Source organism: Chelonoidis abingdonii, chromosome 4 (assembly GCF_003597395.2).
Source record: "Chelonoidis abingdonii isolate Lonesome George chromosome 4, CheloAbing_2.0, whole genome shotgun sequence".
NCBI classification, from domain to species: Eukaryota; Metazoa; Chordata; order Testudines; family Testudinidae; genus Chelonoidis; species Chelonoidis abingdonii.
Genome location: NC_133772.1, coordinates 78,497,189 through 78,522,977, shown reverse-complemented (window position 1 = coordinate 78,522,977; position 25,789 = coordinate 78,497,189). Strand labels below are relative to the sequence as shown.

The 25,789-nt window shown below is 42.0% G+C and overlaps 1 long non-coding RNA gene across 1 annotated transcript; it reads right to left on the bottom strand.

Annotated features, from left to right (window-relative positions):
• Window positions 1-19,860: 19,860 nt before the first annotated feature.
• On the bottom strand, window positions 19,861-25,723 carry LOC142046767 (uncharacterized). Its single transcript, XR_012655778.1, has 2 exons — window positions 25,533-25,723; window positions 19,861-20,132 (listed from the first exon to the last, which is right to left on the bottom strand). It is a non-coding gene; the product is annotated as an uncharacterized LOC142046767 (long non-coding RNA).
• Window positions 25,724-25,789: the final 66 nt, after the last annotated feature.

Genomic DNA, 25,789 nt, shown 5'->3' with positions numbered 1-25,789 from the left:
AAATCAATATATTTTAAAATGTAGAAAGCATCCAAAAATATTTAAATAAATGGTGTTCTATCATTGTTTAACACCGTGATTAATAGCGTGATTAATCACGATTAATTTTTTTAATTGTGCGATTAATCACTATTAATTTTTTTAATTGCTTGACAGCCCTAGTATCTACATGTGGTATATACCACATGCACAGGATCTATCTAGAAAAGGATGGTTCAAAGAAAGCACGGTGCCTTTAGCCCTTCATTCTTAGCCCCTGGGAAGAGTAAAAAGGGTGGGTTCCAGCAATTTAGTTGTCCCAGGAATATGTTAATCTCTTTGCAGGCTTCAGTCGAGATTTTTTTCCTTGCTCACATGTCTATTATATTAAACAGGGCTTCTGTCTTCCTGAACATGTAAACATCATGGTGCTTACGAAACCAAAATAGCAATGCATTGTCATTGCTGTGTGGTTGCTGACTGGCTTTCTGACCTTTAGGCATGGCTACACTTGCAGATGTAGAGCACTTTTAGTTAAATCAGCCTTCGGAGAGCGCAGTAGGGAAAGCGCTGCAGTCTATTCACACTGATAGCTTCAAGCACACTGGCTTGGCCACATTTGCCACTGGCCACTCCACCCCATTTGAAAAGCACATTGTGGTCACTTGCATGCTGGGAGCAGTGCATTATTGGGAGCTATCCCAGCATGCAAGTGACCACAATGTGCTTTTCAAATGGGGTGGGGTGGGGTGGAGTGTGACAGGGAGCGTGTTGTGTGTATGTGGAGGGAGAGAGAGTGGGTTTGGGGCGGGGCTGAAAGCATGTCAGCATGCTCTCTTGTGAGTTCAGAGAGCAGCAGACCCCTATATTCCCCGTGTCTCACACACACACAGACACACACACAGACACACACACTTCCACAGTAATGGTTGATTTGTCTCGGAACAGATAAGCAGCCGGCTGTCCAGAAAAGGAGCTTTCAAAGGGCACTTCCACATTCCTGCAGTGATTCAAAACAATACAAGAGTGGCCACTTGACATTAGGGGATTATGGGACATTTCTGGAGGCTGATCAGAGCGCAATAATGCAACACTTCGTTCAACGCAGCGCTTCAGCGGGGGCGCAGCAAATGTTATTCCTCTTGCCAAGGTGGAGTGCCAGGAGCACTCTAGCTGCGGAGTCAGGGCGCTCCACATGCCTTGCCAGTGTGGACGGCGAGTGAGCTAGTGCACACGGGGCTCCTTTATTGCACTGTAACTCGCAAGTGTAGCCAAGCACTTCAAACATCAACAATCAATCAGAAATCAAGGATACAAGGTAAATAAATAAATAAATAAATAAAAAGAGATAGGACAGGTCATTCCAGGATGGGGAAATAGCCTATATGGAATGATGGGAGAAGGAGTGAGAAATCAAGAATTCTGCACTTTAGATCAGAGATCAGTTAGCTCAGATCAAAAATAATTTGGATCAGAAGTGGAGGTCAGTAGAGATAAAAGACCTTTTGAATTACAAACAGAGGGGACCAGAGATCAGAGAATTTGGGTAAGAACTGTAAGTGACTGGAGATGTGCAATGGGATTATACATAGAGGGATATTTGCTTCCCTCTCTACTGCTGTTCAAACAGCAAAGGAAATGTCTTAGATGATGACCTTTAAATAGAAAGGGTGGAATATTAGAAAGAGAAGGTTCCATGGGATGGTGTCATGAATGATACTTGGGGAACGCATTCAGATATGGTGATGGGTGCAACATAACTGCTTAACCAGATAGATAGTGGCAGACTGGTAGTCGGAAGATGGCAATTAGAGTTGGGCAGCTGAAGAGAAAGGGAGAGACATAAATAAAAGGACAATGACAGCAGCAGGGCACCCATCAGGCATGGGAATAAGATTGGTAAAATCCAAAGAAGAAGGGAGAGTAGGAAATTGAGTAAATTATATGAGATCAGTGACCAGACAGTGAAAGTTAGCTGAAGAAAGGTAAAGAGAGAGAGATTAAGAAAAAAAACAAAAACAGAACCAGGGAGAAAGTGAGAATAGAGAGAGAGGAAAGCAGACTGTGCAATACACCTGAAAAAATAAGTGAGTTCCAAGCTACCATATCTTTCACTGCAGTGAATGTTTGGAAGATGTTTTGCTGCCTGAGACAGGTTATGGTAAGAAATGGGGTTTACACATGGAGGGATCTTCTTTACTCTCTACTGCCAGTCAACCAAAATATGTAATGTTTTGGATGATGCCTCTTTTGCAGGTGAAGGAACCTACAGTGTACCATGGATTTTACAATGAGGTTTGGGACGGGGGAGATGGCTCAGCCTTGTTTTGGAATGTTTTCAATATTTTAAAGGTGTGTGCGCGGTTTGTTTATATCAAACAAATTTTACAAAATTTTCTGGTAAACATTCAGTATCAGACTTTTTATAGAATGATTATAAAAAACACTGCCTACCTTACTGTTCTCTTTCCCCGTTTATCTCCTATGTTTTGATTTATCTTTTCTGCAGAATTTAAACAATTGTAACCATTTCTTTGTAATATACTTTTAGAATAACTGAAGTCTCTTGTTTGTTAATTTCTCTCCTGTTCTCTTGCCTCTCAATTTTTTTTCATTCTCTCTCTCTCCCTCCCCCTACCTGCCCCAATTTTCTCCTGTAGTCTCCTCATCTCTTCTGGAACTGTTTTCTTTCACATCTCTTTTTCCTATATTTTTCTCTTCTACCTCCTCTAATGCGTTTTCCTTCCTTGCTTCCGGTTTGAATTTCACCTTTAATTACCCTCTCCCTCTAGTCTCTCCTCTCTTCTTCCCCTTAACATGTCTGCCATTTCCTTTCTTTTCTTATTCCTTCCCCTGCTTTCCATCTCTCCTGATCTCCTCAGGACCCATCCCCCCCACCATCCTCTACTCCTATTCTTTCCTCACACCCTATTTTCCCTCTCTACTCCTGCCTCTAACCCATTGTCCATATCATCCCAGGCACCCTCCCAACCCTAATTTCCCATTTTCCTCTTCTTCCTTCCACCTCTACTGCCCTTCAGTTTTCCCATTTCCCCTCTTCTGCCCTGTACCAATCAGTCTCCCCCCATTTACCCCTCTCTCCTCCAATCCTTGCTGTCTACACTGTCCCCCTACCTGGGGTTGACCTTGCCTAATTTTACCATGAGGTAAAACTAAAGTGCCTTGTCTTCACTGTTTTTACCATGGGATAGCTCATGTGCGTTAGGTACCCTGAAGCAAAAAATGCAGCTTTTTTAGCAGTAAAGGCAAGGCCAGGGAGAACGAGAGGAAGGGGGAACATAGGCTGAGGATGAATGGGGAGTTTGGGCCATTTCCTGGATCTTGCCAGATGGAGCACAGGAGTGGGATGTCCTTCACAGCTCAGTATGTGGGGAATCTCAGCTTGGGGTGTGGGTGATGAAAGTGAGTGACATTTGTGTGAGTTCGGTAGTTACAGTTAGGTTGGAGGTAAGAGGGAATATCAGTTGGGGTGACAGTTGCTGGGAAATGGTAGGGAGTGATATTAGGCAGGTGGCAGTTGGGGAGTATGGAGCGCCAGTGGGGGTGACAGGAAGTGACAATTGGAGGGGACAACTGGAGCTGGGGGATTGACATTTCAGGGGTGGAAGAGCTAGCAGATATTGACAGTTGCAGGCAATATATGGGGGAGACAAAATGTGACAGTGAATTGTAGTTGGTCTACTGGGAATAATAGAGAATGAGTGTTGGGGCATGGGTAATCAGTAGTGACAGAGAGTGTGCAGGTGGAATTGACAGTTAGGGAGTGGGCAGTAAGTAAGGAAGTGGAGTGGGTAGCTGGGAATTACCACCATTAGTGATATTTGAAAATGGCAGGAGTGACAGTTGGGGACTGGACAGTTGAGAAATAAAATTCAAGAATGATCATTGGGAAGTGAGAAGCTGACGTCTGACAGGAAAATGTAGTTGGGGATAGCACTATGGGAAGGTGACAGTTGGGTGTGACAGCACTTATGACTTCTAGGGATAGTGGCAAGTCAAGCTGGGTAGTTGACAAAAGAAAGGTCTGAAGAGAGTGTAATTACAGCAGCGTGATCTCCTTGATAAAGAATAGGATTGGGAACAGACCATGAGGAAAGGGAATAGGCAATGAGCATTCAGTGTAAACTATCTGAGAAAAAGTCTGTAAGGAAAATGAGTTGATTCAGTTGAGGAAAACAAAATATTACAGCAGAAGAATGAACCAACAGAATCAGGGAAAATTTGAAACAAACAAAAAGAGAGAATGAAATAGACTATGATATCCACCTGAGAAGATCAGTGTGTTCCTAGCTATATTTTACTGCAGTGAATGAGGGTGGTCTATATTACAAATGCTATAGCTGCATAGCATATACGCTTACTGCAGTGACAGAAGATGTTTTTCCTTCACTATCGTAAATCCACCCACTTGAGAGATGGTGGATGGGTTGATGGAAGAATTCTTCGATCGATTTAGCTGGATCTACAGTGTGTGTGGAGGTGGGGGTTAGACGAAGTCTTCACAGCCCTGAGTGAGGTAGCCAGGTTGACCTGTTTTAGGTGTAGGGACCAGGCCTGAGTTGGAATCACTGACTCTCCTATCCTTCATTTAAATGTGAAAATATTATTTATTTGTATGTTTTGAGATAGCACCAAAAAGGCCCTAGTCAGATCAGGTCCCCATAGTGCTTCAGGTTATTAACACACGAGACACAGTCCTTGTCCTGAAATGCTTACAGTGTAAGACAAAAAGCAGACAAAGGGACAGGCTATAGGATACAAATTGTATGTAAAGTTATCAGGGAAATTATATTAGAGACACATGCTTGGTGAGGTAATATCTTTTCACCTGAAGAAGAGCTCTATGTAGCTTGAAAGCTTGTCTCTCTCACCAACAAAAGTTCGTCCAACAAAAGATATTACCTCACCCACCTTTTCTCTCTAATATCCTGGGACCAACACAGCTGCAACAATACTGCAAACAAAAAGGGAAGCAGTAGGCACATGACTTAATTTTTCCCCACCAAAGAAAAGTAACATATGGAGAGTCAAGGAGAGGAAGGTCAATAAAATATATACAACATTGAATACTTACTTAAAAAAATAAATACACATCGCCTATGCTCTGAATCTGTCTATTGTCAGTCGGCCAATTTTTTGTAGGCCTTTTTTCTCACCCCCTCAGAACCTTAACTTAGGCCTCACTATCCAGCCTCAACCATCCATACACTCTTGGGATGAACCACATGAGGTAAGAGTTCTCACCACTTCCTGGAAAGTCAGAGACTTTTTCCAGTTGCTGCACCTTTACAGATATGGGAACTTCCTTTGCAACCTTAGAGAGTGTTCCTCTGCTCATTTCTGCTGACAGACAGATGCACAGAGAGCCTTTTAATTAAGAGTGTAGGTTGTATTCTCAATGTGGGGGGCTATGCCTGAGAGTTTTGGTTGAACTTTTGCAAAAAGGAATTTTGCATTTTTATTCTTAAAATAACTGAATATAAATAAAACATAGTGAATTAATGGGCAACAGTGAAATAGAGGGGAAAATAGGTTGTGTTAAATAAAAATAGAAATTAGGCAGGGTTAAAGTTAAAATTGAAAACTCCAGCTGTAATCTGGAACAAGTAAGAAACATATACAAAACAGTCTCCACCGTGTCACAAAAAGGACATGACACAGACACCTGCAGAGTCAATGCACAAACACATTTGTGGAAATGATTCCATGAAGAATTCTCCATTGGAGATCATTCATCCTCTTTGCAATCAGAGGTTCGTATACAGTTCACCAGGCTGGCTGGCTGGCATCTGCCTCTAGAAGCTGTGTTCTCCATACCATATCATGATAATCAACAAGCATCCAAAAATGATGAATCTTTACCACAGGCATATACAATGATTATGGCCTAAGCAATTAAACGTAAATTCAAAAAAAAAAAAAACCAATTGAAGGCAAGTAAGCCTTAATATAATCAGGAATGGTTCACTCAAGGAAGTAACTGTCCAGACTGGCAATACTGCCCTACGAAGTGCTGATTCCACCTCTGATAAAAACCAAGAAACCCAGAGAACAGAATGAAAATCAACCTTGACCACCACGATATCAGCTGAGACCCATGTAAAATTAGTAAAATCAATTAAATGAACCAGTTTTGTTACATGTGCTGCAGTGAGGGAAGAGACAAGACTATTAGAAACAAGATTAGGAATCCTCATGGCAGGGTTATAAATAAGGGGTACAGCAAGCAGCCCTGGGAACTCCAGCCGCCTATCTTGTGTCCTTAGCTTAAAATATCTCCAAGCCTTAAAAAGGCTTTGATAAAAACCAGGTAACACCTCAAAATTGAGGCAGCTAGGGTCCAAAAGAAAAAGTTCCTGATCAAAATCCAAACTCTCTACCTACCAAAGAAAAGCAAAAGCCAGTTGCTTCCAAGGAACAGACTCATCCCCAAACAGTTCCTGCAGAGACTGTAACTGAAAAGTAGTGACTCTGCTCAAAAGATCAATGAGATGTAGACCCACTTCCACAATGGGCAGATACAAAATACTCTGTCTCAGCCAGTGATGGCCATCCCAGAAAAAGTTCATAAATTTTAACTTATGCCACAACATGGAGAAAATTCAATTATAAATGACTAACACCTGCCCTTAGAAGGAGAATTGAGGTACACACCACTTTCGCCTTTGCAACCTCCCCTCCAACTTTTCCATAACTCCCTCCAATTCCAACCCAAAATATCATCCTGTCCCAGCATAATTCCCAGTGCCTTCAAGCCAATTCTGCTCCACAATAGCCCCCACTGGCATAGCCAGGGGATGGGAGATCACCCAATGCCCCAGCAGGAATGTTTCACTCTTCCGCCAATTTATGCAAGCTAAGGAAGCCTGCTAAATAGAGAGCGCTGACATTCAGTCAAAACCTGGACATTGTAATCATGAGTAATTAACACAGTCATATCATCAGCATATGCAGAGACTATCACCAGAGTACAAGCTGGAACAGGGAAAGAAAGGCATTTACACAGCATGCATAACCGAGGCTTGATGGAAAAAACATACAATAATGCAAACGATACAACTCTATCTGATTCCCCTACAGAGTACAAAGGGGTGCTCAAAACTCCATTCACCTTAAGTAGACTTTATATATTAACTGAATGCAGGAGACAAACCTGGGCCCAAACCCAAAAGCACAAAGGGTGTAAAACAAATATCCCTTATCTACATGATCAAGGTATTCTCTTAGTCAAGGGAAATGAATCCAATATTCAAATCAAACAAACATTTTTGAGGCCTAAATTACATCCCACAGTAGGAAAAGATTATCAAAAATGGACCTGTTGGGGACAGAAAAGGTCAGATCAAGGATGCATGACTGAACCAATAACAGTTTTCAGTCTATTTGCTAAGGCTTTTGAAAAAAGTTTAGAGTTGGCACAAAGCAGAGACACGGGTCTCCAATTCTACATCTCTCCAAGGTTCCTCTTCTTACACAACAGAGTAAGAACTGTTTGATATCTGAGTAGAAATATCATCTCTCTGATGCTTTTCTGAAAAACGTGGAGCAAGTCAGGCCCAGGAAAGGTCCAAACGACCTTAGAAAACTCAGTAGACAAACCATCCATACTAGTTGCCCTCCCTGGAGCAACACCATTTAGGGCAGAAGTCAATTCTGAGAGTGGCAGCTCCTGTTCAAGTCTGTCTACATCTAATGTTGGAGATCCTAGAAAGATCCTCAAGGAGCCACTAAGTCTCAGATGGGCATATAGGCTCCACCACATACGTGTCTGAGAAAAAAAAAAATCTACAGCAAAGTTCCTAAACCCCACAGGATCTGAAAGCACTTGGCCTGATGTCATCTTAAAGTGGCCAGTCATCTTCCACTCCACATGTTTTTCTCCAGGTCAAAGAAAGACTGAGTAGGTGCATCTATTTGAGAAAGGCCCTGAAATCAGGCCCTATCTAACAGGTCCCACAAGAGCTGTTTTTTATATTTCAAGCTGTCATGCAATCCAGCGTCAGTAATGCTATGAAAGGCTTTTTCAGACTCCATGATCCCCAACTCTAACTCCATATTCTGGTGAAGGCTCAGGTTTGTTTGCTATGTATATTGCTGACAAAAACATTTAAAATTTATGTTACCCACCTCCAACCATTGGTTCAAGGAGAGGAAAAGATCCTTTGAGGCAACCCAGGCTCCCCCAAAATGTGTCCTGAAAGAGAGAATCTTGTAGTATGCGAGTGTTAAAATGCCAGTATGACAACAGTTTTGCATAGAAGGAATAGACAACACAAATAAGACCAAACCATGATTTGAAATCCCAGTAGAGAGAATACAACTAGAAAGCAAATGAGAGAAATGATGAGTAAAAACATAAAAACGGTCCAAACAGGCCATAGAGAAAGAGCTGGCACTAGCACTCAACAAGGTGTACTGCTGTGCATAAGAGTGAAAAATTCACCACACATCAGTCAGGTCAGAAGGCTCTAAAAGAGTTGCAAGTTGCTGAGTAGGCAGTGAATGTGGTTCCAAATTCTTCCTATCCAATCTCTGCTTAAGAGTTCAATTAAAATCACCCCCCCAAATTAAAATATCACTTGTCAAACAATTTGCAAAAGAGCACCCAAGCTCTAAAAACACACACACACATGCACACATGCACACAGACATTAAAACATTGACATTGCTCAAAAGTTGGTTGAACTGTCAATATACAGCCAGGGATAACTTCCTGCACAACCACCAAATCAAGCTTCACCTTGTCCACAAAGAGAATGGCAAGTCCTGCACTTACAGCAGACCCATAGCTCAGAAAAACCTCTTCTCTCCAACCAGCAAGCTAATCAGTTTGGTTACCTGTATCTGTGTGAATCTCTTGCAAAAATGAAATATCTACCTTTTTCTGGGATGGGTATGCAAAAAGAGCCATATGTTTTTTTAATGTCCCTACATGCATTCACATTCAGAGAGCCACATACAAAATTGTCCATCAGACCAGTATTCATCAGAAAAAATAAGAAAAAAAGACAGACACAGAAACACGCCGTGAACACCTCAAACAAAAATTACCAACTTCTCCAGTATCCATTAATCCCCAACATTTCCATTGTTCAAAGAGACGTGCACTTTGAAAAAAAATTAAGACCAATCTGTACCACTTCTGTTTCTGAAATTCAGACACAGAGAAGCATCTCACAGTAAACTGAGCAAACAAAAACAGATTAAGGTCAGGAAACCAATCTGTCACCTCTACTCCATGTTTCCCCTTAGTCTCATCCAGAAACCTACAAATAGCATCGGAGGTGGTAGACAGGCTCGACCAAGGCTCGTCCCTCAGTGGGGCTGTGAGGTATCCCACTGCCTCGCACTAGTTCGCTCTGGGTCCAAGCCCTGGGCCAGGGCTGGCCGGTAAACGAACAGGGAGGGGCTCGGGGCCCTTAGGCGGGGACTGAGCCAATAGTCCAATAGGACCCCTGGCCCTAGGTCAGGCCGGGGCAGCAAACACACAGTCTGGTGCAAAGGGGAGACTGCCACCCATAAGTGGGGTGGCAGGGGGGACGCAGGCCCACCCACTTCACTGCGTCCCAGCCCGGGGCCCTAGCAACGGCAGGAGACTCGCTGTTGCATCAGTGGGGATCCTGACTGCAACATACTGACACTGGTTCTGGCCCTGCTGCAGCCAGGCCAGGGTCGGCTGCCCCCGGGCTACTTCCGGACTCCCCCTCGTAAGGTACTTGGGTTTGGCTGGCGTCCTCGGCGGTTCCCAGCACCATCGGTTCCTCCAGGTAACTAGTGAAGGGTAGGCTTGGCTCCTCGGGGTAGCTGGCAAGGGATAGGTGCGGCTCCTCCTCGGGGTAGCTGGTGAGGTCTAGGCTCGGCTGGCCTAGCCAGTCATCAGGTTGGCCGCGGCTGGCTGGCGTCCCCCAATCCGGAGCGAGGCCACAGGCATCTGGCCTCTCCGGCAGCTTGCTTTTAACTGAGCTTTGCAGCGGGGCTTTTCTACTTCCTGTCCTGCACCGTGGCCTCTGGGGGGTGGGGGCAGGATCCACTGGCTCCACCCACATTGGTGCTAGGGGAGGCTCATCCCTTAGCGGGGCTGTGGGGTATCCCACCGGTTTGCTACAGAGGTATACACCTCTTTCAGGGAGTTCAGGACCCACAGAATCTGACTTTTTCATTTCCTACACACTCAGATTCAGAAACCCTACCAACCTCAAGAGAGAAATGTCAAAGAGACTAGAGGGAGGGGACTGCTGGGACCGAGGGGGCAAAACTTGAGAATTCTCCATGCCCCCAACCAAAGAACCACCATCAACAGTGTGCTTCCCAACTGCACAGAGCAAACTAGCCTGCTTTGCAGGACCCTCAGAAACTGAAGCCTTCTCCACCTTCAGTAGCTGTTTTGTGCTGTAAGGCTTTGCCAGAAAGTCAGAATCCTCAGCCCAGGCCACGGATGCCATAGCAACAGGCTCAGACTGAGAGGCCACTGAGTCAGGAGCCACAGAACAAATAATACCATCTTCACAGGTTGTAAAGGGGAGCTAGTTCCTCAGAATCAACATTCCCAGAGACACCTGGAGTCTGTTGGGACCCAGTCTCTGCCACAGCCACCTCATGCTGTGCTTTACTCTCAGAAATGCTCACATTCCCAGGCATGGGGTGAACATTCCCAGGGGCAGCCTGCCTCTTCTCAGGGCACTGATTAACTGAACGTGTCACCCTTCCACAACAAAAACAGGCCATGTTCTCAGTTACATCAAACACTATGTAGTCACTTTCCCCAATTCTATACTTCAGGGAAACTTTTAACCCTTCGTAAGCATTGTTTACTATCTCATAAACCTGCCTATGAAGGATGAGACATGCTGAACCCTGGGGCTTTACAGCCCAAAGGAATCCTCCTAGAAGGGCTAGTAATAATCATCATAACTTGCCAGGTCTCTAGATAGTGACTTTAACTGCAGGTGTTTGGAGGGGCACAACAGGGACAGCATCCACCCCACAGAAAATCCTCTCCACAGCCACCTGCTCAATAAGGCTAAGAGAGGCAACAGACACAATAGTGTTGGTCATGCAAAAAGCACATTTTAAAACCCGGTCACCTTCCCCAGAGCTAGAACATCCTACTCCACAGAGGCAGAGTCTGGAAGGAAAATCCACAACCTATGATTGTGGGTGAAGCCCTCAGGATCCACAACAATCTGAGGCCTCTGTTCCCTTTGGCTGGCCATGTAAGCCCAGAGGGCAGACAAAAGTCTGCTAAAACAAAATAAGCCCTGAAATTATACCCACAACCACAAAATTAAAACACAAAAAATCAAACCCCACTTGCCCAACAGAAAGAAACAGAGAAAACAGCAAAGCACATCCACTCTCAGACATGTTCCCAAACACTTCCACAATCCTCTAAGCAAGTAGTCCAGTGGTTAGGGCACCTATGTGGGAGTTGGGGGACCCTGAATCCAGACCCCCTTCTTCAACCGTCTCTCATTATTTAGCCACAGTGGAATAGCTTAAACGGGAGAGATAGAAGGAGCCCAGAATATCAGAGTATCCCATAGCTCAGTGGTTGCAGTAGGTAGAAAACGTTCAAATCCTTTTGTCCCATCAAGCAGAGGGGCAAATTGAAACTAGGTCTCCCATGTTCTAGATGATTGCGCTAGCCCCTAGGTTAAAAGTTATAACAGGACACCTCTTCCAGCCAGATTCTGAATGGAACCTCATGAGCCGGGCAGCCTCTGAACATGCCTGCCAGATCCAGTCCTATATACGACTTACGCCCACAAATGCCTATCTGTCCCAACTGATGAATCACTTTGGGGCTTAGTTGGGAGATAGGCATCCAGATGCCTAGAGGGGTGCAGCAGTGCACGTGCTCAGAGGTAAAGACATAGGCACCTAGGAAATTTTTACTTCGAAAATGTAGGCCTCTACAGGGTTTGGCAGGAGTTTTGTGGATTTCACTGGAGCCAAAACTGTGATGTAGGTGCCTAAACTTGAGACTTAGGTGCCTAAGTCTTTTTGCAGATCTAGGCCTATGTTGCCAAAAAGATATTAACAAGCTGAAGGCTGTTCAGAGAAGAATAACAAAAAATAATCGGGAAACTGGAAGGGATGACTGTCGAAGAACGATAAGAGCAACATATGTCTTTCTTTCCTAAGAGATTAATAAAGAGGAACATGCTAAGAATCAACACATATTTCAAAAGAGAAGAATTATGTAGTCCCTTTTCCTGCCCAGTACAGATGAGGAGTCCTGTGTGTATTAACATACGGTAGAAAGTGATGAGCTGGACAGAGAGCACAAGGTACTTCTAGCCTTCATTAATGAGATGTTGCTGTGCAGCTGCCAAGTTCCTGAGGTCTTGCAGCAGAAGTGAGGCCTAAGAAGGGAGTGAATATTTAAGAGCCTTACAGATATATTGAGGACCAAATTTAGGGCTTGTCTTTACACAAAAGTTGTATCAATTTAATAAAATTGGTTTAGAAACTAATTAGGTTGAATTGGTGCAACCCTCTTATGTGGACACTCTTGAATCAGTATAACGAAATTTTATATTACTTTAAAGGTGCTCTGAAACTGATTTACAAGAGTCCACACAAGGGAATTGCACAACTGAATAAAGAAGTGTCTAAAATGAGTTAGTTAAACTATTACAACTTCTGTGTGTAGACAAGGCCTAAAACTCATGTCATTTTTGAAATGCTCATTCTCCATCCATACTCCACCTCTTTTTTTTTAACCTTGAGTTCTTAAGAGTAAGGGAACAGCTGCATAAAGGACCTCACACACTTTTCCCAGACAGAGAATCACACTTTCTGCTTAAACATACTTATCCCAAGTAGCCTCCACATGTGCTGGTGTGAAACAAACTTACATTCCCTGCTGTTCACTCTATAAGGACTTGCAAGATCAAGAGGTGTGATACATAGGTATATAACTAGGAAAAATGGCATGAAATTAAGAAAGGGAAAAATTTGGCTGAATCTCTGGAAAATCTTCCTGACAATGTGATGTATGATACTGTAGACTGGTCTCCCAGGAGAACTTGTGGGAGCCCCATCACTTGGGACTTTTAAACTAGACTGGGAGAAAATACTAGAAATGTGTCTTGGGGAACATTTCTGCCTTGGCTCCTGGGAGATGGACTGGATGATCACATAGATTTTTTTTTAATCTCTTGTTCTCTGCTCAATATTTCCAGCCCAGCCTAGCACTTAGATATTAATATGATAGGTAGTTTATAAATAACTAGTTGTTCTGTTTAGGCCCAGGTGAGGAGCAGTGCAGAATTACTTCACCCCATCGTGACTTCCAAGAGGCAAAGCAGCTTTAGCAGATTAGAAAATCTGGCAATATGTGTTTGTACAGTGCCTAGCACAATGAGGCTTTGATTGGACTGGAGCCTTTGGACACTACCATAAATAATAATAATATTAGACTGCCTCCTCTCAGGCAATCCTAGCTCATATTAGAGAATTCTATTGCCGCCCAGCACACCTCAAGTATTCCCAGTCTAATCAAATGCATCAATGCCAGCTAAGATATCTCTGACTTTAAACACATTTTGGGGGGATAATGGAATTCCATTTTATTCAAGTGTAGGCAAAGTGATAATATTGTATATTTTTGTTCCAATACTGAGAGAAGAAATTGTTTGATTCTTTTTAAAGAATTAAACCATCACCTTCTTCATATATGAATCAGAGACTAAGTATACAGCGTGGCCTCCTAGGGAGTTCCTCCAACAAACAGCTCACACTAGCCAGCCAAAAGCAGACATAGTGACCTAGGAAACCAAAAATCAGCAAAAATCTCTGCTGTTTCTGCAGCTGCCTATGGTGAAAAGGAGCCATCTCGATGCCAGAAGGAGATAATCCGCTGACAGCCGGTTATGCTAGTAAAGATGAATAAACAGAAGCTATTCGATCCTCTCCAAGGACTCCACAGTAGAGAGGGAGTGATGTGCAACAGTTCCTATCCCTAAGCTCTTTACAAATAGTAGGGAAACATTTGTTTCTTGGGAATAATTAATTTTTTTCCAGTTATAGTCAAAAATAGAATTGAGAAGGAGGGTGGAGTGATACCGTGGCACTCTGAAAACTTTTCCCTATTATGTATGGTAGTTATTTTATCTCCATGCAGGCAAACAGAGTTTAGGGGTTTTGATTTATCCATCAAGGCTAATATTTCTACCAAAGACTTATCTCTCTGTCAGGAAGGAACTCCCCAAAGATTTTTTAACTCTTGAATGAAAGTCCCCGAAATACCCATTGATATAATTACTGCCTGACCCACTCTTGTCATGCTAGATTCTGCTCTCTGCTGTAACTGTGGAAGAAAGGCATGTATCTTGTGCAGACACTATGTGACAATCTCCACCTTTACAAGAGAAAAAGTTATATGCCTAGGAATTTAAAAATTATATATTTGTCAAATCATAATAGTATGTAACCTTTATCACCATAATTTTATGATTGTTTTAACTTATTTTGTTTTGTCTCAGGAAGGCTATTTTATTGCATATTTCCATCTGCCTAAACCTACATTGCTGTTGAAGGAATGTGACATCTGCTTGCTTTCATTACCTAGGGTCATATGTTCAAGATAATAAAGGGTATTTGCAGAGGGGTAACTTCTCAATCATTTTTAATAGCTGGTATAGCAAATTAGACTGGCTCCTACTTCTCTCTGTAATTGTCCCTTTCATTTTGTGTACTCTCGATAATTATATTTTAGCAATACTTAGCACTTCTATATATTTTACATAGACTCATATACTCATAGACTTTAAGGTCAAAAGGGATCATCATGATCATCTAGTCTGATCTCTTGCACATTGCTGGCCACAGAACCTTACCCACCCATTCCTGTAATACATCCTTAATCTCTGTCTGAGTTACTGAAGTCCTCAAATCATGATTTAAAGACTTAAAGTTACAGACACACATTTCATGCTCACAGCTGGCAGCTCCAGTCCCTGCCAGTAGCTCCTAATTCCCCCTCCTACTCCTTTATGAAGCAATGCTCTAGTTGAGGCTCATAGTTTGATTCCTCCTTGTTTCCAGATTCTTTGCAATGAAGAGCTTGGTGCTCAGGTTGCCATAAAAGGAGATGCAAATCAGGATGATCTAGCATCAACAACAAGATAGCTCTTTGCGAAACACCAGCAAGTGCTCCCCGGAGCACCAATGGTTTCAGAGATCAGAACCTGGGAACTTCTGTCATAAAGCAATCAACATTTTCTGATGCAGCTTGTCCCTTAATTCCAGGAAATATTGTTTTGGAGACTGGAAGCATGTTGACATCAATTGAGTTTGTAAGAGTTAATGGGTAATAAATTATGCAAGGCCTTCAAACAGCACTATCCATATTTCTTAGTATGAGTTACTACTTTTTAATAAAAAAGTTGTCTTCCATTTCCATAAATATAAAGAGAATATTAGTGCAGTGTAGTATACTTTTAATTTTCGTGAGTTATAGATACCATGTAACTAGGGAGTCATAGAATGAAGCCAATTATATAGTGTAGGCAAATATAAACAGAGTAGAAACTTCTTATGCTGATTTTTTTTAAAAAAACAACTTCACTACTGACCAACTCTTACTCAATTTACTCATGGAAATAGTCTGATTGAGTTCACTCGTGAATAAGGTGAGCAGGATTTAGCTGTATAACTGGAAATGGAGTTTGCACTTTGCAGTGTATTGAAATAATTTGAGACTTTCATTCTATTCACTGCAGGATATCCAAAGTAATGAATAGTGGATCTAATAGAATCAGATCTGAGTGCCTTACAACATTTTGGAAGAAACAGATTTCTTAGTTCCTTTCCATTCTCTAGTCAGTGGCAATTTGTTTTTGGTTGGGAAAGCTAGATGCAAGAGGTTAATAAATGTGTTAACATTACCTATACATCTTTTTCAGTTGCAAAACATGGATGTGTCTACATTACTATTATTAATTATTATTTCTGAACACCCAAAAACATGTTAGGCAACCTTAACTGTGGCATTTACTAACTACTGCGTGATTGACTTTGCAATCTTAATAACATTCTTATAATATAGGCTTTTAATGGAATATAATAAAAATAAATGATAAATGAAATTATATGGGTTTAGTCACTTATATATACACATATATTATGACTATGCCCATATTATTTTATAGTGCAGTTTTATTATGAGAGAAACTTGACTAAGTAAAAAGACACATTCTTACTTAATGGATTTACTCCCTATATGTATTTAGTTATATCATCTTTTCTCTGACATCCCTGATTTCCACTTTGCTTCTTTCTAGTCTGTCCCAAATGCAATTACTAAAATTATCTTCTTCGCCCATATATCAGACCATGTTACACCTCTCCAATGGACTGACCACCCCTCCTCCCTGATGGATTATATTTAAACTTCAAGGACCTGCACAGTAGTGTCCCATTTTACATCTTAGATTTTGTTTATCATGTTTCTCATAACTTCTGTCATTTAATCAGTGAAGCTAACGTCATTGCACCTTTGGTTTCCTTCTCACATTTCCTGTCTCTGCCCATCTTCTGTGCTGATTCTTGTTAATGGAATGACCTTCCAATCCCAAGGTAATGGATGACGTATAAAAAATTTAATTTGACATACTTCTTCCATGAGGCTTTCATACACTAAACTGCATCACCTTTCTTCTTGCTCAAACATTCAGAGAAGGAGAGATACAGGTCGAGATAAAATTAATGGCGAAGGTTTTCAAAACTGGGAGCCTGAATTTAGGCTCTGAAGACCATAGTTAGGCACTTACATAAAAGTGGCCTGATTTTGAGTTGCTCAATACATTTGAAAATCAAGCCACTTAGTCAGGCACCCAGTTGTAGAATTTAGGAGCCTTACTTTAGGCATACGTTTTTTGAAACTTTGGTCAACATTGATATTTAAAGTAGTTAAAAATACTAAATTATCACCATCCTCTGAATTTTCCAGTGCATCTTGTTTTCTCTGTATCTTTTTTTTTCAGTTGTAAGCTCCCCAAGGCAGGGTTTGTGTTTTTATTTGCATTTTGTATAGTGCCAAGCATATTGCTAGTGCTTAACAAATGGAATGGTAATAGAATGTGCTGCACTGTCTGTTGGTGTTCTTTCCTGTGTATGTATTTTATTGTTTGTAGACAATGGGGTAATTTTCCCATGTGTGTTGTTTACTTGTTGATATATCTATTTCTGTTGTTTGTTTGTTGAGATGGTTATCTGCCTGTGTACAGAATATGACCGTTAGTGACATGTATCTTTGGTTTACTAATGTGGCCTTCTGCTTGTTTATGTGGCTTATAACGTGCTGATGCAATCTTGTATAAAAGATGTCGTTTTCACTTTTGTGAGCTTTTCAGGACTCATGAAATGATTTTATTTGTAATCATTGCCTTTCCCTTCCTCTCTCTCTCTCTCTCTCACCCCTGCTGAACTTTTTAAATGTAGAGGAGAGGGATCAAATCAGTCTATTGATAAGATCTGGAAGAATGCTGGTTGCGGGATATGGGATGTACCATGATCATCAATTAGCCTCCCTACTACCAGTAGCAACATGTACTGTGATAACTAATGCTAAAAAATTAGTTGAATGGTCTGATATTTTGTTGTTTAATAAACACTAAAATTGGGTGTTGGATGCCCCCTTTCTCCACATAGTGGCAATTGTTCATATGGTTTATTTCATACCTTAGGCTTAAAAAGTGAATAGTTATTCACTGAAATATTTCAAATCTTGGCAAATAGGCTATATTTAATTGTAATTGTAAACAGTGTATGGGGTTGTATGGAGGCTTATCCAGCATAGCCTAAGAGTCCTAGGCAGTGCCTCCCTTATGATTGCTCAGATCTTCCTAAAAATATCATCTTGATTACTAAGGGCAGAAGACACTGCCTAGATCTTGTTAGTCCTTTGCTATTTGTTGGAAGGTACTCGAACCCCCATGCTATGTCTGTGTATTTCCATATGTATTAAGGATTAATTTATCTGGTGAAAGATATTCCCTAGATGACCCAGAAGTTGCAGACCTGATACAGAATTACTGGGTGAAATTCTATGGCCTGTGTCATGCAGGTCAGACTAGATTAACATAATGGTCCCTTCTGGCCTTAATATCTAACACTCTGTTAGTAAATATTATCCTAGAATATTCAGCCAATTTCATTGCTTCACTAAGCATTCCAACACCTCCTGTAGGAAAATAAATGGTACCTACTGTAACTGAACTACTAACAGATTGAGAGAGGGGCTTCTGAGAGGCTTTCTCAGAAAAATCTGCAAGACACGGTTTAGGGTGAGAAACCTTGTGGAATTTTCTTAAAATCATTTATTTAAGGTTGAGATGTCCCTCCTGCAGAAATGGCCCACATATCCCATGGGTCTGCCCAGATACCGTGAATCCACACACACAGGCACATTATTCCATTGGATTTGCACTGGTAGGACTTCCTCTACCTGCCACTACCCCTGCAAGGGGAGGGACAAACCAAAGGTAGCTCAACCTCAGGCTGCATTATCTTTTTAGCAAGAATACTATACCGTTAGTTGCCAGTGAATACCTCCTGGCGCTGCTCTGATCCACACAAGCCCTCTTTGTCGCACATAGATCCTCAGAAACACAAGGATATGAGTGCAGTGGAGGAGGATAACCCGCCTTCTGACTGGGAAGGGGAAGATTTGTATGCAAAGGCAACCCTTTGCATGAATCCTTGTGAGATAATCTCACACACAAAATATAGAGATGGAAAAATCTAGATGTTCCCACACGTTTTGTCTTGTGAATGCTGCCCTTCCCACTCATGGTTATGTAGACCATGTCCCATCACATGCATAATCACATAATATACTTGTCAGCTGATAGAGAAAAATTACATTTGGAGAGTGTTTAATGTAGTCTAGGTTATTTTAATGCAGTTTAGCCACTGGAAATTTGGAGGAAAGTGCCACATGATCAGCGAGCTCTCCAGAGACTAAAAACTAGTTCTCTGTAGTCCGCAGTTTGGGAACCTCTGTTGTCAACTCCTTTAATGAGGTTCATTGCAAGATTGCTCTCTACAGTATACTAAATAGTGCTTTCGCCAATCTTTCTTTAAATGTCCCAAGCATCAGCTCCATGCCATTATTACCCAGGAAGAGGGAGGAAGAGTGACAGTGGCATGAGATCATGTAATTTTTATAATTTTTTAAAAGTAAATGTTGATAAGTTGATTTTCAGTGATACTTCCATATTAATATGTTTCATCTTCTTAATGGTGATGTTGTCTTCCAATTTTCTTGGTTTCTGTCAAACTGATAGGAAGATACTTAAATATGAAAAGCAACGGCATTGGGACCAGTTGTTCATATATGTTTTGAGCCAAACTTCAGTGAGATCAAAGATAATCTTTCCTTTGAATTTCATGGGCTTTACGTCAGGCCCATATATTGCAGAGCTTTTAGGAAATATAGTTGGAAGGGAATTTGACTGATTACATTATATCTTTGACATTTACTGGAGAAAGGGTAGTATCTGTATGGACTGAAATTTGAATTTTAACAAACATCAACAACACTTTCCTTTGGTGTGTGTGTGTGGGAACGTTCTCTTGTACACTAATTGAGAAAACAGCCAAGTGTTCTTTTAGAGTTTCAGATCAATGCTTTCTGGGGTGGCTATGCTGCCACTGCAAAGGAGACACACCAGGTACATGTATGTCAGCACAATATTCCATAATAATCAGTTTGTTTAAAACCTTGTCTGGATACTTGGGGGTATCAGCTCTTACCATATGCATGAAGCCACCATTAGTGCTCCTGGGAATCATACTCAGACATCCATGACAGATTCTACTGTTTATAGTTTAATTTACATATCTAGTTACGAGGTTGATGAGATCATTTTAATTTTTAAATCACAGATTTAAAAGCAGGAATGACATTGCAAATTCTTAATACACTCAGTTACACTTCTGATAATCAGTACCTGCGGATTACCTGTTCCTTTTCATTCCCTCTGGCATTGGCCACTGTCGAAAGACAGGATACTCGGCTAGATGGACCATTGGTCTGACTCAATGTGGCCGTTCTGATGTTCTATGTTTAGAAGGTTGGAGTTATGACTGTAGAATGGTCACACAGTCTGTGTGAGGAGACCCTATTAAGGAGATGAAAGACATTATTTCTAGATATTTATTAAGGTATTGAATATGTATGACCTCAGCGCCACACAAGATTTATATTCTGCCTATGGGTAATTTTCAAGTACATGCAAATGTTCTTTGGTGGATTTGTCCAATTTTCTTAATTTACAAGGATAAACTAATTACTAGAATCTCATTCATTTCTACACAATATAACTTATTCGAACTGCATAACAGATTAAACCCACTAACCATCACTAGATTTTTTTTAATTCACAAAAAATCGATGAAATGTAGTGCCCTTCATCCAGAGTTCTAAACAGAACCAAACACAAGAGTCAAAATGAGCCCAAGCCTATTTTTAGAGTACACTGACTCACCTTTTTACCAAAGCTTTCCCACAATAACTGAAGATAGGAATTAAGGATACACATTAACTAAACACACTTGCTCTGATCTACAGTGAACACCCACAACTTGCGCTGATGTCAATGCAAGTCACTGAGCGTTAGTGCTACAGCTATGCTGCAGTAGCACCATAGTGTAGACGCTTGCAACAGCGATTGAAGAAGTTTTTCTGTTGCTGTACTTAATCCACTGCTCCCAGAGAGTATGTCTACACTACGGGATTATTCCAATTTTACATAAACCGGTTTTGTAAAACAGATTGTGTAAAGTCGAGTGCACGCGGCCACACTAAGCACATGAATTCGGCGGTGTGCGTCCATGGTCTGAGGCTAGCGTCGATTTCTGGAGCGTTGCACTGTGGGTAGCTATCCCGTAAGCTATCCCGTAGCTATCCATAGTTCCACAGTCTCCCCCGCCCATTGGAATCTGGGTTGAGATCCCAGTGCAAAACAGTGTCATGAGTGATTCTGGGTAAGTGTTGTCACTCAATCCTTCCTCTGTGAAAGCAACGGTAGACAATCATTTCGCGCCCTTTCCTAGATTCCCCTGGCAGATGCCATAGCATGGCAACAATGGAGCCCGTTTTTGCTTTTCTCACAGTCACTGTATGTGTACTGGATGCCGCTAACAGAGGCGGTACTGCAGCGCTACACAGCAGCATTCATTTGTCTTTGCAAGATAGCAGAGATGGTTACCAGTCATTCTGTACCGTCTGCTGTGCCACTGTAAATTGGCGATGAGATGATGGTTATCAGTCATTCTGTACTGTCTGCTGCCGTCATGGGTGCCCCTGGCTGAGGTCGGCTGGGGGCGCAAAGACAAAAATGGGAATGACTCCCCGGTCATTCCCTCCTTTTATGTTGTTCTAAAAATAGAGTCAGTCCTGCCTAGAATATGGGGCAAGTTACTACAGAACCATTGTACCAGAGAGCCACAGCGCTCCGTGTCAGATCCCGCAGAAATGATGAGCTGCATGCCATTTAGGGGGTGCCCCTGCAACAACCCCACCTGTTGCTTCCCTGCTCCCCCAACCCTCCTGGCTACCTTTGCAGTGTCCCCCCCATTTGTGTGATGAAGTAATAAAGAATGCAGGAATAGAAACACCGACTTTTTAGTGAGATTAAAATGAGAGGAGGCAGCCTCCAGCTGCTATGATAGTCCAGGTAGGACATTAAACGGTGGGGGGGAGAGGAGCCAGCATCCGCTGCTATGATAGTCCAGGCAGTACAGAATCTTTTCTTTAGACATGAAAAGGGGGCGGGGGGCTGATGGAGCTCAGCCCCAGTTGCTATGTAAAGACAGTTACCAGCCGTTCTGTACCATCTACGGAATGACCGAGAGTCATTCCTATTTTTACCCAGGCGCCCCGGCCAGCCTCACCTGAGGCCAGCCAGGAGCACTCACGGATGATGACAAGGACGCTATCAGTCCTTTTGTATGGTACCGTCTGCCACCGGGAGGGAGGGGAGAGGATGCTGCTGTTCACTGCCGCTGTAACGTGTCTACAGCAGCATGCGAGTAGACATAAGGTGACATATTAAAAAAGTCAAAAATGATTTTTCCCTTATCTTTCACGGAGGGGAGGGGAGTGAATTTGACAAGATATACCTGAACTCCCCTGGACAGTGTGTTTACCTACAGGCATTGGGAGCTCAGCAAGAATGCAATGATTTTCAGAGACTGCAGGGACTGTGGGATAGCTGGAGTCCTCGCGTACCCGCCTCCCTCCTGAGCCGTCCATTTGATTCTTTGCTTTTCATTACGCTTGTCACACAGCACTGTGCTGTGGACTCTGTATCATAGCCTGGAGATTTTTTTCAAATGCTTTGGCATTTTGTCTTCTGTAACGGAGCTCTGAAGAAACAGATTTGTCTCCCCATACAGGATCAAATCCAGTATCTCCATATGGTCCATGCTGGAGCTCTTTTTGGATTTGGGACTGCATCGCCACCTGTGCTGAACAGAGCTCCACGCTGGGCAAACAGGAAATGAAATTCAAAAGTTCGTGGGGCTTTTCCTGTCTACCTGGCCAGTGCATCCGAGTTCAGATTGCTGTACAGAGCGGTCACAATGGCGCACTGTGGGATACCGCCTGGAGGCCAATACCGTCGATTTGCAGCCACACTAACCCTAATCCGATATGGTAATACTGATTTCAGCGCTACTTTTCTCGTCGGGGAGGAGTACAGAAACCAGTTTAAAGAGCCATTTATATCGATATAAAGGGCATCGTTGTGTGGACGGGTGCAGCGTTAAATAGGTTTAACGCTGCTAAAATCGGTTTAAACGGATAGTGTAGACCAGGCCAGAGGCAGTAGCTAGGTTGACAGAATTCTTCCACGGATCTAGCAGTATCTATACTGGGGCTTAGGTCACCTTAACTACATCTCTGAGGGGTGTGAATTCTTCATACCCCTGAGCAACACAGCCAGGTTGACCTAAGTTTTAGGTGTAGATCAGACATTATGACCCTTTAAAAGTCCCAGGCTAGGCCAACTAAATTGAGGTAGCTGAACTTGAGAGGTTAAGAGCAGGCTCCAATATGGTCAACCCATCTGAATATTAAGTGCTGTATTTGTTTGTTATAGATAGCATAAACTTAAGAGGGAAGTGTATAAAGTAAAGTACAAATATTTCTTTAATATGGATAGAGTTTAATAAACATATTATATATTCCAGTCACTATACAATAATCTAGGTCATATGCTGCAATGGCTATCAAGACTTTTGTGGCAGTCACAAGCATTTGGCTTCACCTGTTAATTCTCGAGACATCCAAGCAATGGCAATACTGTATCCACTGTAAAAAAACCCCCAAAAGAACAACATAGCTTGGTATGTTCTTCTATGTCTTAATCTTTTAGTATTGGCAACCCCAAGCATTCAAAAATCACGTCAAGACCCCCAAAATCATATGGTTATTTTAAAAAATTGGGAGTCTTTTTATTTGCCTATTGTTTGAGCCTTTAGGTTAAGGTGTTCAAACTTGTATCCACAACCCCACAGGCTAGAAACATACTTAAAAATAAACAGAAGCTGATATTCTCTCATCATCACATGACTCGAGAAGTGAGGGCTTTAAGAAATGTTGGGAGATTCATGACTAAATCATGAGTTGAAAACACCAGAAACTGACTGAAAAGCACTGGAAAATTAGCAGTTAATTAAATAAACAAAACCAAAATAGCCCAGTTTTTTTAGACAGTTCTGATAGTAAGCTTTCTGGTAAATCCCCACTCACTTTGAACACATAAGAATTCTCTAGATGATAAAATTGTATATTACTACCCAGTTACAATGAGTCCCTGAGTTACTCATCATGACTGCTTTATGGATTTAGTTTCACAACATAATAATGAGTTCATCCTGGCTTCCTGAAATATCTGTACAGATTATACACACACTTACTTTTTTCACAAATTGTGACAATGTTAAATAAATAAGACAATATGATCACTGCTTAAAAAATAAAATCACTTTTGAATTACACTAAAAATTGACTTTCTGCAAACATTTCTGAGAATCCTGTAGTTTTTAACAAATGAAGAGTCCCGCTCTTCAGCAATGATGACTCAGATGGGCAAAGTAAGGCCCAAATGTTTTTGAGAAACACATGATAGTTTTACAGTCCACAGATACATGTAAGAAGGCTATGTGTTATCTGTGTTAATATATTATAACTTATAAGCATAAAGACTAATACTTTACAAGCAAATTATTATTATTATTATTTGTATTCTTGTGACACCTAAGAGACCTAGTAATGGATCTGGGCCCTATTGTGCTAGGTACTGTACAAACATAGAACAAAAAGATTTTCCCTGTCCCCCTTCATACTTATTTTAAATATATACATTAAATGTTTTGGATGTATAAACAAAATTACATATCTTTATATTTTGATTATATTGCTATTAAAACCCCTCATTTCCCAAATTCCCTCCTCATTTGTCTCACACATATAACTCTTATTGCAACAACATTAATAGAAATAAGTTTGCCTGTTTTGATTCCTCCTGAAATTTTAGCTTTCCACTATTTTTCAAAAACAGTAGTTTATAGATTACTGTTGTTTTCTGTTACTCAGTAAAGCATGAAACCAAATGGCAGCATCACTCAGAAATAATAGAAAATAAATAAATAACTTAGAAAAACAAAAGCAAGTGGATTAAGGAGAAAAAGAGCAGCAGTGAAGAAGCAATGAAATCCTCCCTGCATCCTAAGAAAATGTCTGTAGTAATTCTAAAAATAATATGGCAAAGATCTGGCAATTTGTTGTGGATGGAGGGTGGTTGCTCCTGGGAGGTTATAATTTGCTTTGGGAATAAGGATGTATGAATTTGTCCTCTCTTCCTCCTGCCTTGGTGCATTACCAAAGAGCCCCTTGAATTGGGATGAGAATGCTGGTGTTTCTCCTTCTCTTCTTTTCCCCTGATGCATCAGCTTCCTGCGCAGAGCCCTTTGCACTGGGGGTGATTATTCTTGTGTTTCTCCTGCTACCCTGTTGCATCAACTTCCTGTGCAAAGCCCCATGCATTGGGGTGATGATTGTGTTTTTTCCTGTTGCCCTTATGTATCGGTTTCCTATGCAAAATCCTTTATAGTAGGGTAAAGATGCTTGTGTTGCTGCTGCCTTAGTGCATGAACTGCCTGTGTAAAAGCCCCTTGCATTGGAGTTTGTATTTATGTTTCTTCTCCTGCCATGGTGCATCAACTTCCTGTGTAGAATCCCTTGCATTGGGGGTGAGGATGCTTATGCTTCTGCTAGTGCCCTGGTGCATCAGCTTCCTGTGCAGAATCCTTTGCATCGGGGTGAGGATACTTATGTTTCTCCCCTTGTCGTGGTGCATCGGCTTTCCTACGCACAGCCCCTTGCGCATTGGGGTGAGGATGCTTGTGCTGCTCTCCTGCTACTGCTGCCTGCCCCGGTGCATGCTCCCTCCCTCCCCCGCTGCTGCTCCACTAGAGTTTGCTGCCCTACTTCACTCTACTTTAGTTTCACTCACTTTACATCCGGGTTTTTTCCCTAGGCAATGGGAGCCGTTGCACAGCCCGTTCCTTAGGCAAAGGGAAATAAATTCGCCGCACCAACACGTAAAGTAGTCCCCTCAGGAGGAGCCAGCGAACCTTCTCTGCCCCCCCAGCGGAGGCCGGCGACCCCTCCTTCTTCACTCCCAGGGAGGCGGCATGGGGTCCAGAGAAGTGGGCGCCCGCCTCCCCTCAATCTCTGTTTCCTCCCCCGTCTCCTCCGCCTCCTCCCCTT